At 40.2% G+C, this 13,128-nt stretch overlaps 1 protein-coding gene across 5 annotated transcripts in view; it reads left to right on the top strand.

The window, feature by feature from the left end:
* Window positions 1–13,128, top strand: part of NPAS3 (neuronal PAS domain protein 3) — a 964,678-nt gene that overhangs the window by 653,240 nt on the left and 298,310 nt on the right. The window lies entirely within an intron of this gene.

Raw genomic sequence — 13,128 nt, 5'->3', positions numbered from 1 at the left:
GACATAAGATACTTGAAACGTAAGGACCTGAAAAATGGTAGCTTGGATTGAGACTCTCCCATACTTTATTTTCCTTGCAGCTGAACATATATCCATGTTCCTAAAGTCACTCCTTTTAGCAAACTATACATTTTAAAATAACTAACACCCACACGGTTGTATTTTGGGCTTTCCTAGTGGCTCAGATGGTAAAGAATCTGCCTGCAATGTGGGACACCTGGGTTCGATCCTTGGGTTGGGAAGATCCCCTGGAGGAGGGCACGGCGACCCACTCCAGTATTCTTGCCTGGAGAATCCCCATGGACAGAGGAGCCTGGCGGGCTACAGTCCGTGGGGTTGCAAAGAGTCAGACATGACTAAGTGACTAAGCATGCAGCAGAGTTGTATTTTATCCAAATAATGCCAGTGTTCCCCCTTGCACTGATCCAAAGTGGCTCCACGGAGCTTAACAAGTACCTTCTTGAGATAATCCGTTTTATAAGTTAGGAGCCACTCTCACCTCCATCTCAGGGTTCCTACCATCCCCTGATCACATCGAGACTCGAGAAGAGCAGAACAGTGGAGCCCCAGTGAGGTCTGAGGACTCACCAGCAATCTATTGTCTCTCCTTCTGGCATCTTCCCCCTCATTCTGATTGAATTCATTGGTTTGATCTGCTGAACCTGGAGGGGTTCTGGTGTAGTTACTTGATTCCATCTTTGACTTGCAGAAGAACTGGAGGAGATTGGATCAGGGCTGAAACTCACAGCTACCTCTATGGAAAAAAAAGGTCGTCTACCGTTGCCCTCAAGAATGAATGAGTGTTTCTTCTGGTTATATAGTTTCTGTGCCTCAGAGGGGGCTGCATTTCAGTGGTGGATAAGGTGACCCTTATGTATTGTTTATGCCAAGAAAGCACTTTGAGATGAAATGTGGTCCATTAATCTCAGATGTTGTGCGTGCCTCTCTGCCGTCTGAGTTTGGAGGTTTCGTTTAATCTGCTGAGGGAGGTTTGTTTTGTTTTTATAAATCTGTGATGAAATAAGAAGAATTCCACATTTACTGTGATTTATCTGTGGGAAGAAAAAAAGTGAAGCTGGAAATGTTTATCCTGAGGAGATTTGTGGAAAGTTCTGTGTGATGAGGTCGTTGAGAACGAAATGGGCAGGAAAGATGAGGAAGCGATAAGTGCCCTTTCGAATTTGTGAATTGAATCAAGTTTCAATTATGACAACAGTTAAACACAGTGATTTTTTTTTCTGTATTTTCAGCACTAAAAGCAGCACAATTATTTCTTTTGCAGTGTCCAGTGATCTCTAAAAATTTATCCATTTTCACTTAATGCCTCCAGAATGGGCAAGAAGAGTTACACACAGCCTGCAGCGTGCACTGAGATGGGCAGCCTCAGTGTGGCTATTGAGTGGGAGGGGTGGCATGGGGACCCTGCTGGGGAGGGGGCTGGCCCCACTGTACACGAGGAATCAATAAGCCAACGCCGGATGCTGCTAGATAGTCATTTACCCTTGACAAAACAAGCAATGATAATTGGATGATAATGTGGTAATTTACCTTTATACATTTTACCCTTGTTGGATTTTTTAGAGGTTATTGTTGTATCTGATACATTTTAGGGTGGAATCCCAGCTTTTGCCTGTGCAGGGACCAAAACCATCAGAAGTCTATTCTTTTTGCTACTGCTTTCTTCCAATAACAGGACCTTAGGAATTAGCACTTGCATTCTGTTTGTTTCTGAGAAGCCAGACAAGAGTTTTCCAGGAGCATTTCTATTCTAGGGAGATCTGTGGGGCACTTAACCTACGTTAGACCTAAGAGGTCCAAAGTTCTTCAGAAGACAAAGAATTTCTAGATACTTTTCCTTGAGGATGTGTCAAGGGCAATGCAGACAAAAGCCGGATGTCTGCTTTAACAGCTTGATAAGTATCTCAGGATATTCTGCGGGAATCGGCCCTGCTTCTACAAAGTCCTGTATCCCCATTCAGCACGATATGGCTGAATATGTGTGTGCTACGTGTGACAACGATGAAGACTTATCTTTGCCCTGAGGGCTGAACACTGTAACGTTCAAACGATAGGCTTGATAGAAGTGACGATTTGGAGAGATGATCTGCTTAAAAAAAAAAAAAAAGACACATTAGAAATGTATAAGAATTAATAAATGTGGCTCTCTGTTTATCTGAGTTTTCTAAGTTCGAAAGGCATTTCTATTCGTGGCGTCAGAATCCCTTGTAAAAGTGAAGTAAATCATTCTGGTATTGACCATTTTTTTCATGTTGTTCTATTGAGACATCTTCCCAACTGAGTTTCTTATTGAATTGTATTTCTATAAGGGTATTGTAGGTTAGCAGCACATTTTTATGGTACACAAAAGATGTGCCTTCTGAATTTCCAATGCCTTGCATATTGTTCCCCACAGAAGAAACATCTCAGAAATGCTAAATAAATCAAAACAGGAACATTTGGCTCTTGACTTGCTGCTTGTGCTTCTTTTTTTCCCCTCTCGGTTTACATTGGCTGGAATATCCATTACGATCCATCTTACCTATTTGATTAATCTGTAATAAATTCGGCCCTTTGGAAATCTCTTGCTGCGTTTCTAGCCGGGTTACTCTTGTAGAGGGTTTATTTAATATGTGTCTCTGTGTACCTATATGAATGAAAATTTAATATGGTTTAGAAGCCTTTAAAAACATACACGCACAGAGTGTTTGCTCTGAATTAAGTGCTCATATTTGACATAGCCTTGTGGTAAAACTCCATAAGTGAATGGACAGACAAAATGATTTAGAGGAGAATTTCTTTAGAAATTTATGTGACGCATGATATCATTTCAGGGGATGAAATATCATCATATTTCAGATGACCACTAAATGTAATTATAAATGCTGGGTTGGATCCTTATTTCCTGTCTTTAAGTTTTTTGATTTTTTTTCTTCTTCTGATGGCTTTTATTATTTGAAGTGCTGTAGCCACATTGCAGGGTTCACCTTCAATTTGATGCAGTCATGTAGCTCCATCCCTGTGGGTGAGAAATGTTCCTCTCCAAATAACTATAGCAGCATGGCAGGAAGAGTTTGAGACAAGCTCCTCTGTATTATAGCAAGATAATAAAAACACCTCTACTCTTTACTATACCGTGCACTGAGGAGGGCATAGCAAATTCGTCTTCAGCTCTTGGAAATAAGATCAAGGTGGGAAGTGATATCCCCCAGTTTCCAGGCAAAGACATTTAGGCCCAGAAAAGCACATTTGAAAAAAATATGTTAATTGTCTTTTGTAGCAAAACTGAAGCAAAATACGACCTTAGCCATTTGCTGCTGTTGTTGTTTTTAATTACACTGTGTATCCCATCCTGTCCCTTTGCTTATATTCATCACCACTGTGTATGTCAGGAAAGCCATGGAATGTGATTTTCCCACATGTATATGTTTTGTACTTGCTGAAATCAACAATGAATGAATGTTGCTTGCTGAGTACAAGAATGAAAGAGAGAGTAATTCGTACATCCTCCTTTCTTATAGCTTATCTGAATGTTTTATATCCATATGTGATATGGAATTGTCTAGTACTTGTGTTTACTAATTATGTCTGATAAGTCTTCCTTAACTTTGCCTCCTTCTTAGAAGGTCTGTTATAAGCATGAACCATGTGGCAATTCAGTTCCACCCATAGTCTGAGCCACACTACTCAGAATATTCAAGCAATAATGTAACCAAAGATCCTGTGCTCAGAGTTATTTATAATCTAGTAGGAGAGATAAGGCAAAGACAAGTCAAGACCAACAAAGAAAAAGATGGATCCTGTGTTTTAGTGATTCAGAGGAGGAAGAAGATCCCTGTGCAAACTCAGAAATGCTTCTTGAATGGATCTAGATAGTCTGGTATAATTATGATAACCACAGCGGGGAAGGAAGAGAGAAAGAGAAAACAGCATGACTCAAGGCATAGGGACTAAACACCGTGTGGGTAGTTACAGAAAATAGAAAGTAATTTGACTTAGATCTGGTATTACATGGCTGTCAGGAAAGAGGCAACCTGGGACATTATAAGAAGATCCTGGGCACAGAGAGACCAATGAATTAAGCTTGTTACAGAGAAAGCAGATCAGTGCCTGCCATTGATCCATGATGGGTCTGCTCCATGGGCTGGGGCCACAACAGACCTACACTCTGAAGCAAGAGAAAGAGATTGTGGAGGACCTTGAACACCAGGGTAACAAATGCTATTATGTCCCCACAAAACAGATCCTAGTACTAGGCCCAAAATAGCCAACAATGACTCTAACTGCCTTTAATCAAATGTACCCTGTAATTCAGACAGAATGCTGGAAGCTTTATTTATGTTACCTTCTCACTTTTTTTTTTTTTTCTTCTTACCTAATAGTTCTCAGGTTAAATGCCCCTTCCTCTGAAAGGCCTGATCTTTCCATACCACTGAAGCTGCCACCCTCTCCAAGGAAGGCCCCCTTACTTTCTACAGTTGCGCCCTATACTTTTCCTTTGTAGCATTTAATATAAGTTTTGATTGTGTATGTGTTTGTTTGTAAATGGGTTTTTCTGTCTCCTCCTGAAGCCCATGAGGGCAGGGACCAGATCTGTTTTGGTCACCTTCCTTTCCCAGGACCTGTATCAAGTCTCTCTATATAGGAGGCACTCAAAATTGGTTACATGTTAATAGTCATAAAAGTTTAATAAAGTAGGTACCTTGATCTTCATTAAAAAAAAAAAAGCATAAATAAAATGACATTCAAAGAATTCCTTGCCTCAATTAGCCAGTAACTGGCAAAACCAGTCTGCATGACTGGTTCAAGCCCAGTCTTCATGACTCCAAATTCATGGTTCTATCCTTGATATACCATGATTCCTCTTTTATTAATAGGAAGATGAAATCCATATGAGTTTTATAGGAATGTCCTTAATTAGTATCATATACTGGGTGACTTAAAGGACAGAAATGTATTGTCTCCATTCTGGAGAGAGATTTTACCTTCTCTCCAGGGTCTAGAGATATAGACATCTAGTTTTGGCAGTTTGAGATCAAGGCTTTGACAGGGTTTGGTTCCTCTCAAAGGGTGAACAAGAGTCTGTTCAGCGCCTGTCTTAGCTTCTGGTGGTTTGCACAGGCATCTTCTTCCTCCTCTGAATCACCCTTTGGTTCCTCTCAAAGGGTGAACAAGAGTCTGTTCAGTGCCTGTCCTAGCTTCTGGTGGTTTTCAGCAATCTTGGGCATCCCTTTGCTTCTAGATACATAAGCACCATTTCTGCCACAGGTCGCATGACATTCCCATTGTGTGTGTGTGTCTGTGTCCCAATTTTCCCTTTTCTTCGGGACACCAGTCATATGGCCTCACCTAATAGCTTCATCTTAACTTCATCATCTGCAACAACCCTATTTCCAGATAAGGTCATATTCTGAGGTGATAGTGGTTAGGAGTTAAATATATGAATTTGTGGAGGTTAGGGTTCAACCCATAATGCTCTCTTTTTATCTAATCACTGAATACTCTGTAAAAGGTATTTATAATTGTTTTTGCATTAAATATACTACTGTTCCTAACATAGGGAAAAAGTTCTGAGAAGAAGGATTCAATATCCTAGTTTTGTTTTTAAAGTTCAAGTCAGTCAGCTTTTACAAAAATTATGAGAATCACAAAGATTATGTGATCAAGAGTCCAGAACGTGCATGTTTTATAATTTTGCAACTTAGCATGGAAGCAGTTATGTAACTAAGTAGGAATATTTAGAATCATTGTGCCATATCATAATTACTACACTACATTTATATCTTGAAATTTTTACTTTACATAAAAGAGTAGTTCTTAGTAAGCATTAGGAATTCTTAGTAATAATACCCCTGCAATCAGAAGGTTGAAGTTTAGCTTGTATTAATTTAGTTCCTATCTCCTATAGTGCTAAACTCTATAGAGAAGGTACATTTGAGATTCATATTTTTCTGTGAACTGTTTTCTGTATGATGTGTTTTTGAATCATCCAAAGAATTTATCCTATCACATTCATGACCTTCTGAAGTCTAGGGACAGGCAGCTGTCCATCTTCATCCGGAAAGGAGGAGCTTCAGGTATTCATAGAGCATTATAAGGGCTTTCCTGGTGGCTCAGATGGCAAAGAATCTGCCTGCAATGCAGGAGACTCTGGTTTGATCCTTGGGTCTGGAAGATCCCCTGGAAGAGGGAATGGCTACCTGCTCCAGTATTCTTGCCTGGAGAATTCCATGGACAGAGGAACCTGGTAGGCTACAGTCTATGGGATTGCAGAAAATCAGACATGACAGCAATTAATGTAACAAATGGGCATATAAAGCCCACTAATTGAGGGAGGTTGTTTCTAAAAAATCTCTAACCAAATTATTGACCAGTAACACATAAGCATGCCTGGGTTTTTAGTGTAATCTTGAAGTTAGGGGTAAGATTCAGAAGCCTAGAATCATCTCTTGTGTGTTTTTTCTAAGCTACCAGACTAATAGTGAGAGGGAGAAATGAGAGATCACAAAAGAGAAAATGGGGAAACAAACCATGACAAAAAGAAATGAGAAGAGACAAAGACGAAATGGAGAGACAGGCAACTTGGGGAAAATAAAGGGAGAAACACAAGATGAAATGTAAAAATAGAAAAATACCTGAAAAGATTTAAAAGGATTAAAATAATTGTTGATGAGTGATAAGCACAGTTGGACATAATTTTCCATGTTGTTACCCTACCAACAGTTCAGCTTTAGAATTCAACTGGGATGCATGTTGCTTTACTCATGTAATAGATAGAAGTGATTTTCTTTCATCTGTACTTTAGCTGAAGTTGAAGGTACTGATGATCTTGGCCAGGAATTAGCAGTAGATAAAACTTGCAATATACCAAAGTTATTTGTGTAGCTAAAAAGAAAACCCTATGAAATTTTTCTTTTTTCCCTTTTCCTATAAAATATAGGAATATCATATAAAATATCTTTTATGTCACAGATTCTGCAACTTTTTTCTAAGAAAAAACCAACTTATTGGACAGATTTCTTGAAAGTAATTGAAATAAGGTCTGGCTGTAACTACAGTATGGGGCTTCCCTAGTAGCCCAGTGGTAAAGAATTTACTGCTAATGCAGGAGACTTGAGTTAGATCCCTGGGTCAGGAAGATCCCTGGAGGAGGAAATGGCAACCCATTCCAGTATTCTTGCCTAGGAAATCCCATGGATAGAGGAGCCTGGCAGGCTACAGTCCATAGGGTAGCAAAGAATCAGACAGGACTTAGCGACTAAACAATAGCAGCTGCTGTAACTCTTGTAACAGTAACTCTTGTAAGAGACTTTTTAGCATGTGTCCTGAGTTCTTCCAAGCTGATCCCATAGAGTAATGAAAGAAGTCATTGGTGAATTAAACATCTTGTTAGTCATGGGGAGGGAATTAGTGAATAAGGTTCTCTTAGTACTCTTGCCTGGAAAATCCCATGGACGGAGGAGCCTGGTAGGCTGCAGTCCATGGGGTCACTAAGAGTCAGACACGACTGAGCGACTTTACTTTCACTTTTCACTTTCATTCATTGGAGAAGGAAATGGCAACCCAGTCCAGTGTTCTTGCCTGGAGAATCCCAGGGACGGGGGAGCCTGGTGGGCTGCCGTCTCTGGGATCGCACAGAGTCGGACACAACTGAAGCGATTTAGCAGCAGCAGCAGGGTTCAGTAGACGGAGAGGTGACAATGAGATCAAGAGAAAAAAATCAAACTAGTGGTTACTGAGTATATACTAAGGCATCCTGCAAAGGCAATGCAAGTAAAGCTTCATTTTAGAGACTCAGTAATTTAGTACCTCTCACCAAAGGGATCCAGGTCAGAATTTAGTTTTGGCAGAGCAAGGTGAATTGTTTGGAATGAAGAGAAGTAACGAAAGTGGTACATCGTTAAGGCCAGACAATGATAATCTCATTGGGTTCCCCAGTCCTTCAGTCCATATTATATCCACAGAGTTATTCATTTGAGACTAATGTTTGTTCATTTTTGTTATGAAAGCAGGGTCCTTCCAGACCTTCCACTCATCCAGTGAGTGTTGAGCACCTACTCTATATAGTAAGGACTGCAGAAGGACAAACAGATGCTATAGCTGACCTTAGGAAACTGATAGAACCCCCATTCCTTAAATTCCCATGCTCAGTGGAGCAGCACCTTTTTAGTTATATGTGGAAATACAGGCAAGGCTCCTTAACCATCTCAGTGGGCTGCCGGCTGCTAGGCAGCGTTCCCTCTTCCCCTTTCATGACTTTCCTCTTCTTTATCCACCCCTCTTCTTTCCTCGTAGCCAAGGTATATAAAAGACATGAGTCACTGTTAGGAGTTGTATCCCCTGCATGGGCAGAGTGTGGAAATGACCCTTTCAAGCCCTGACCTGAAACCTGCAACCACGTACCTGTGCCATCAGTCAGAGCCTGAACCCACAGCTGGGCTTCTTATCATAGAAGAGACTGCTGCCTTGCCTCGTGTGGCTGTGGGATTTGCATATGAATGCCCCACCTCCAACAGGTCCCTGTAACTAAATAAGTCTAGATGTTCTCTTTGTCTCAGAAGTGTGGTTATTTTACTCAGCATGATCAATTTCCTCTGGAAGAAGTGCCATTTCTTTGCGCCTGTGAGTTGATGTGCACACGCACAGCACACACTCACTATGGGTCACTGGAAACCAACAAAACAATTTGAATAAATGTGTTGAGATAACAGATGCATGGTCACTTCTCATGTGAAAAATCAAGATTTATGTATGAAATGGAGAGAATGGATCCACAGAATTCTGTCTTCCTATACATTTATTAACTGGTTTCCAAGAAACAGGTAGAGAGGACCAAGGGAAACTTGTGTTTGGGATGTGGGACTGTATTTCCTAGCTTGACAAGTATTTGGTGGTTCCTTTTAAACATTGCTGGGTTCTAAGGGACTTAGAATTGATGCTTTTGAACTGTGATATTGGAGAAGACTCTTGAGAGTTCCTTGGACTGCAAGGAGATCAAACCAGTCAATCCTAAAGGAAATCAGTCCTGAATATTCATTGGAAGGACTGATACTGAAGCTGAAACTCCAATACTTTGGCCACATGATGCAAAGAACTGACTCATTGGAAAAGACCCTGAAGCTGGGAAAGATTGAAGGCGGGGGGGAGAAGGGGACAACAGAGGATGAGATGGTTGGATGGCATCACCGATGCAATGGACAGGAGTTTGAGTAAACTATTGGAGTTGGTGAAGGACAGACAAGCCTGGCATGCTGCAGTCCATGGGGTCACAAAGAGTCAGACACAACTGAGCGACTGAACTGAACTGAAGGGGCTTGCAGATACTGGGCCTGATCTACCTGTGAGAAGGTGGCAAAAAAAAATTGGGGGCTATACAGAAACCACAAGGAACCTAGGAAAACTGCATCTTTCCTAAATATTAGGAAAGCCAACTTCCTGGCCCTAAAATCTGTCCCAGCTTTTCATTAGTAAACAGTTTCTTTTTTTTTTTTTGATCCCCAAGTGTTGTCTTCAGTAGGATTTTTTCCCTTCAAGGAAATTTGAAAAGCCTTATGCTATGCTCTGGGAATAAGAAGAACAAGACACCACCCCTTCCTTAAGGGCACAGACAGTCTTATGGGAAATATAGGAACATTAATAAATAATTATGCAGAGGTTGACAAATGCAACAATAGACTGTGACCAGTGGGAACATAAGAGAGGGGAGGGAGTGGAAGACCTAATGTGTCTGCAAGTTTGGAGGATGCCAAGTGGACAAAGCTCCTTGTTCAGAGGAAGCCCTCTGAGAAATGTCACGCCTCTCTTGGCAGTATGCATCTGACCCTGGCCTCTTCCTAGTGACTACTGGACCAGGCTGTGGGAAAGTTATTTACTCAGTGGACTGGCAAGGGAGGTAGTAGGTGACAAGAGCTATGTGTCTGATAGCAGTTTCATGAACAACTACCATGGAGCCCATGTAGTGATTGATGTCATTGGAAAACCAGTCCAGAGTCTAAACTTCTGATACAGCAACAAGTGATAGTTGTTGAGGGCCATGTGCCTTACTGAATAGTGGCCACAAGTCACATCATTGATTTGTCTCAACAGCCTTGTAGGGATACCAAAGAATCTGAAGGTCAGAGTCAGTAAAGTTTTCTTTGAGGTTTTTCCAAGTCAGAGAGCTGAGAGGAGGCAGCCTACGTTCAAATCCAGAGCTGCCTGACTTCAGGTTTCTCGTTCTGCCTGTTTGCTCACATCTCCACCTGGAACAACACAACTACACAGGGTAAATTATGAATACTTCAGGATATAAGTGAGATGTTTTTTTTGGAATGATGGATGACTCTGAAGGTACTTCAGTGGCCATGGTCCTCCCTGTTTGCTCCAGCCACTATGGTGTCATGACAATCACCTGCTCATGTTAAGAAAATTGTACTGTTCTCATGGCAGCTTAATTTACTGAAGGTGCTTTGAGTGTCTTAACATTTTCTCCAACTTCCTTTATCTTCCCCAAGGAAGGAAGAAGGCCAGAGATGTCTTCAGAGTACTAAAACTAGCCTATATTTATTGAGAACATGCCTCAGGGGTATTTTAGACAAAATAAGCTCATATTAGTGGATTTTTCATGAGCGAAATCTAGGTTAAGAAGATTTGTGGGCTAGTCTGTATAGACTGATATTAACTTTTCCATTAAGTAAAGCAGACTGAATTACTATTTCAGAATTCGATGATGGATGAAGCAGCTTTGCAAAGGTGACACTGTCCTCTGTTTGTAGTGGTGGCGTTATCAACGGCTTTACATTTGTGATGTGAGTCATGGGCATCCTAAATAGGAGAAAGATTTGTGCGTGTTGTGTGTGTGTGTGTTTTTCTTCCTCAAAGAATGTTAGCTGTGGATGAAATCCAAAGGAAGCTGTAAATCAAAATTGAATTCTAAGCTAAGACCAGGGACCACAGTGAACACCCTGGGAAGATTGGTCTAGAACAGAAAACAAAGACCTTGTCAGCTCTGTGAAGCTTTAGCTTCTGAACAAGAGACAGAGAACACAGCCGTTACTACATTGGGGTGTAAGATATTATTCCATTGTCTTAGGAATCACCAAGTGGCAGCATGTTCTATTAACATATTTAACTAATATGAAAGTTGCGACTGAAAGTTCAAAAACTATGTGTTGAAGAACAGATTATAGGGATGCGCCGGGCATCTGTCCCATTCTGTGAACAGGCCTTGGAACAGATGTCTCGAATTTCTTCAAATCCAGAACATGCTGTCCAATTTTTTTTTTTTTTTTAGTGGTAAACATACTTTTTTTTCTTTTTGTCACCGCTCACCAAAGTATTATATTTAATGCATAAAATATGTAAATTCTTAAAGCATCGTTTTGCTCTTTAGTGAGTTTAGATATTACAAAACGGTTTAATTATAAAAACAGACAGACCTAGTCCTGGGACCTGTGCAGCTAGAAATAAATGTGCAATCAAAACTGCAATTACCTGCAGAATTTAGTGTAAACAGATCAGCAATCACATAACAAACACAGGCTAGTTTGCATTCTGATATGAATACAGTTAGATCCAAAGCAATTTTCCTTTATTTATCTTAGCTGCTCAGCATAAATAAAGCAAGGGCATTGAAGCAATTAGCATAATTAGAGTATCGTGGTCAGGCCCTGTGTGATTTCAAGAGACGTTTCACTTTAGAATTCTTTTTCCCATACAAGAGTTTCCCTGAGCCACTAAAATATCGCTTTGGGCATTTTTGTATTTCAAATTTGCAAGTTGTCAGTTTGAAAAACCCTTGACACATGGATGTGAAAGCATCTCACAGACAGCCACAGAAGGTATACCCTCAGCTTTTCATTACTAAGAAGCTGGGGAATTTCCTTTTTCAGCTCTTTCTCCTACTTGACGTTTAACCCTAGAAATGTCAGTCTTAATTATTTCCATTGCCTTTAAATTGGGTCCAAGGGTTAAAGACAACTTGTTCAAAAAAAAAAAAAAAAAAAAAAGAAGGGGAGCGTGGAGGAAGAAGAGGTTGTATCATGGTAGTAACTGAACTGTTACTAAAAGAGCAAAGACTCTGCAACCAGCTAGCTTCTGGTGATCTGACATTTAGCAGCTCCAAATAAGGTGGCGGTCAGGGTGGGGTGAAGGACTGCCCGTGGTCTCTTGCAGGATGCTCGAAAAACATGGGGAGTATTCTCTACATAGAAGAATGTTAGCTCTAACCAGTAGATGATGATGAAATTGGTTCAGTAAACACACAAACATAAGAGGGTGTTTTCTGCTTTTTTATTTTTTATTATTCTTTCATACATGTAAAGGCACTTGAGAAAGAGTACCTTTTATTAATAGTTGGAAGGAAGAAGGGGCTAGCCTTGGACCATTCTGTATGTAAAAGAAGTCAATCCATCCATTGAAGGATGTTTGAATCTTAAAATAGGTTATACTTTCATTTTTTTTAATTAAAAAAATAACATATAGTAAAACTATCTTTTTGTGTGCATTTCCATGAGTTTTAACATGTTGAAATTTATGTAACTATCATCACAAAAAAATGCCCTCGCACCCTGCCTGTTTATCAGACTCCTGCTTTACTCCAAACTCACTGGTTTGTTCTCCTTCGCTGTATTTCTATCTTCATGACAATGACATATAAATGGAATCGTACCGTCTGTAACCTTTTGAGACTGCTTTCTTTCACATAGCATAATGCACTTGATGTTTATATCAGCAAGTCATTCTTTGTATTGTTAAGTAGATTCCATTGTATAGTTGCACCACAGTTCATACATTGTCCCACTGAAGGGCATTTGGGTCGATCCCATTTTTTGGCATTGATGAATAGAGGTGTTATAAACATGCAGGCACAGGGTTTTGTTTGAACGTATATTGTCATTTTTCCAGGGTAAATATGTAGGAGTAGGATTTCACAGTCATATGGTAAGCATGTATTTAACTTTTAAGAAACAACCAAACTGTTTCCCAGAATGGCAGTAGCATTTTGCGTTTCTGCCAACAGTGTGTGTAGCTCAGTATCTTTGTCAGCACTTGGGATTGTCAGTAATTTTTTTTTTAATTTTAGTTACGTCTAATAGGTATGTAGTGGTAGCTCATGGTTTTAATTTGCATTTTGCTGATGGCTAGTGACCT

This window comes from Bubalus bubalis, chromosome 20 (genome assembly GCF_019923935.1).
Source record: "Bubalus bubalis isolate 160015118507 breed Murrah chromosome 20, NDDB_SH_1, whole genome shotgun sequence".
Classification (NCBI taxonomy): Eukaryota; Metazoa; Chordata; class Mammalia; order Artiodactyla; family Bovidae; genus Bubalus; species Bubalus bubalis.
Note: the sequence above shows the minus strand (reverse complement) of the source record. Positions and strands in the feature narration are given on the sequence as shown.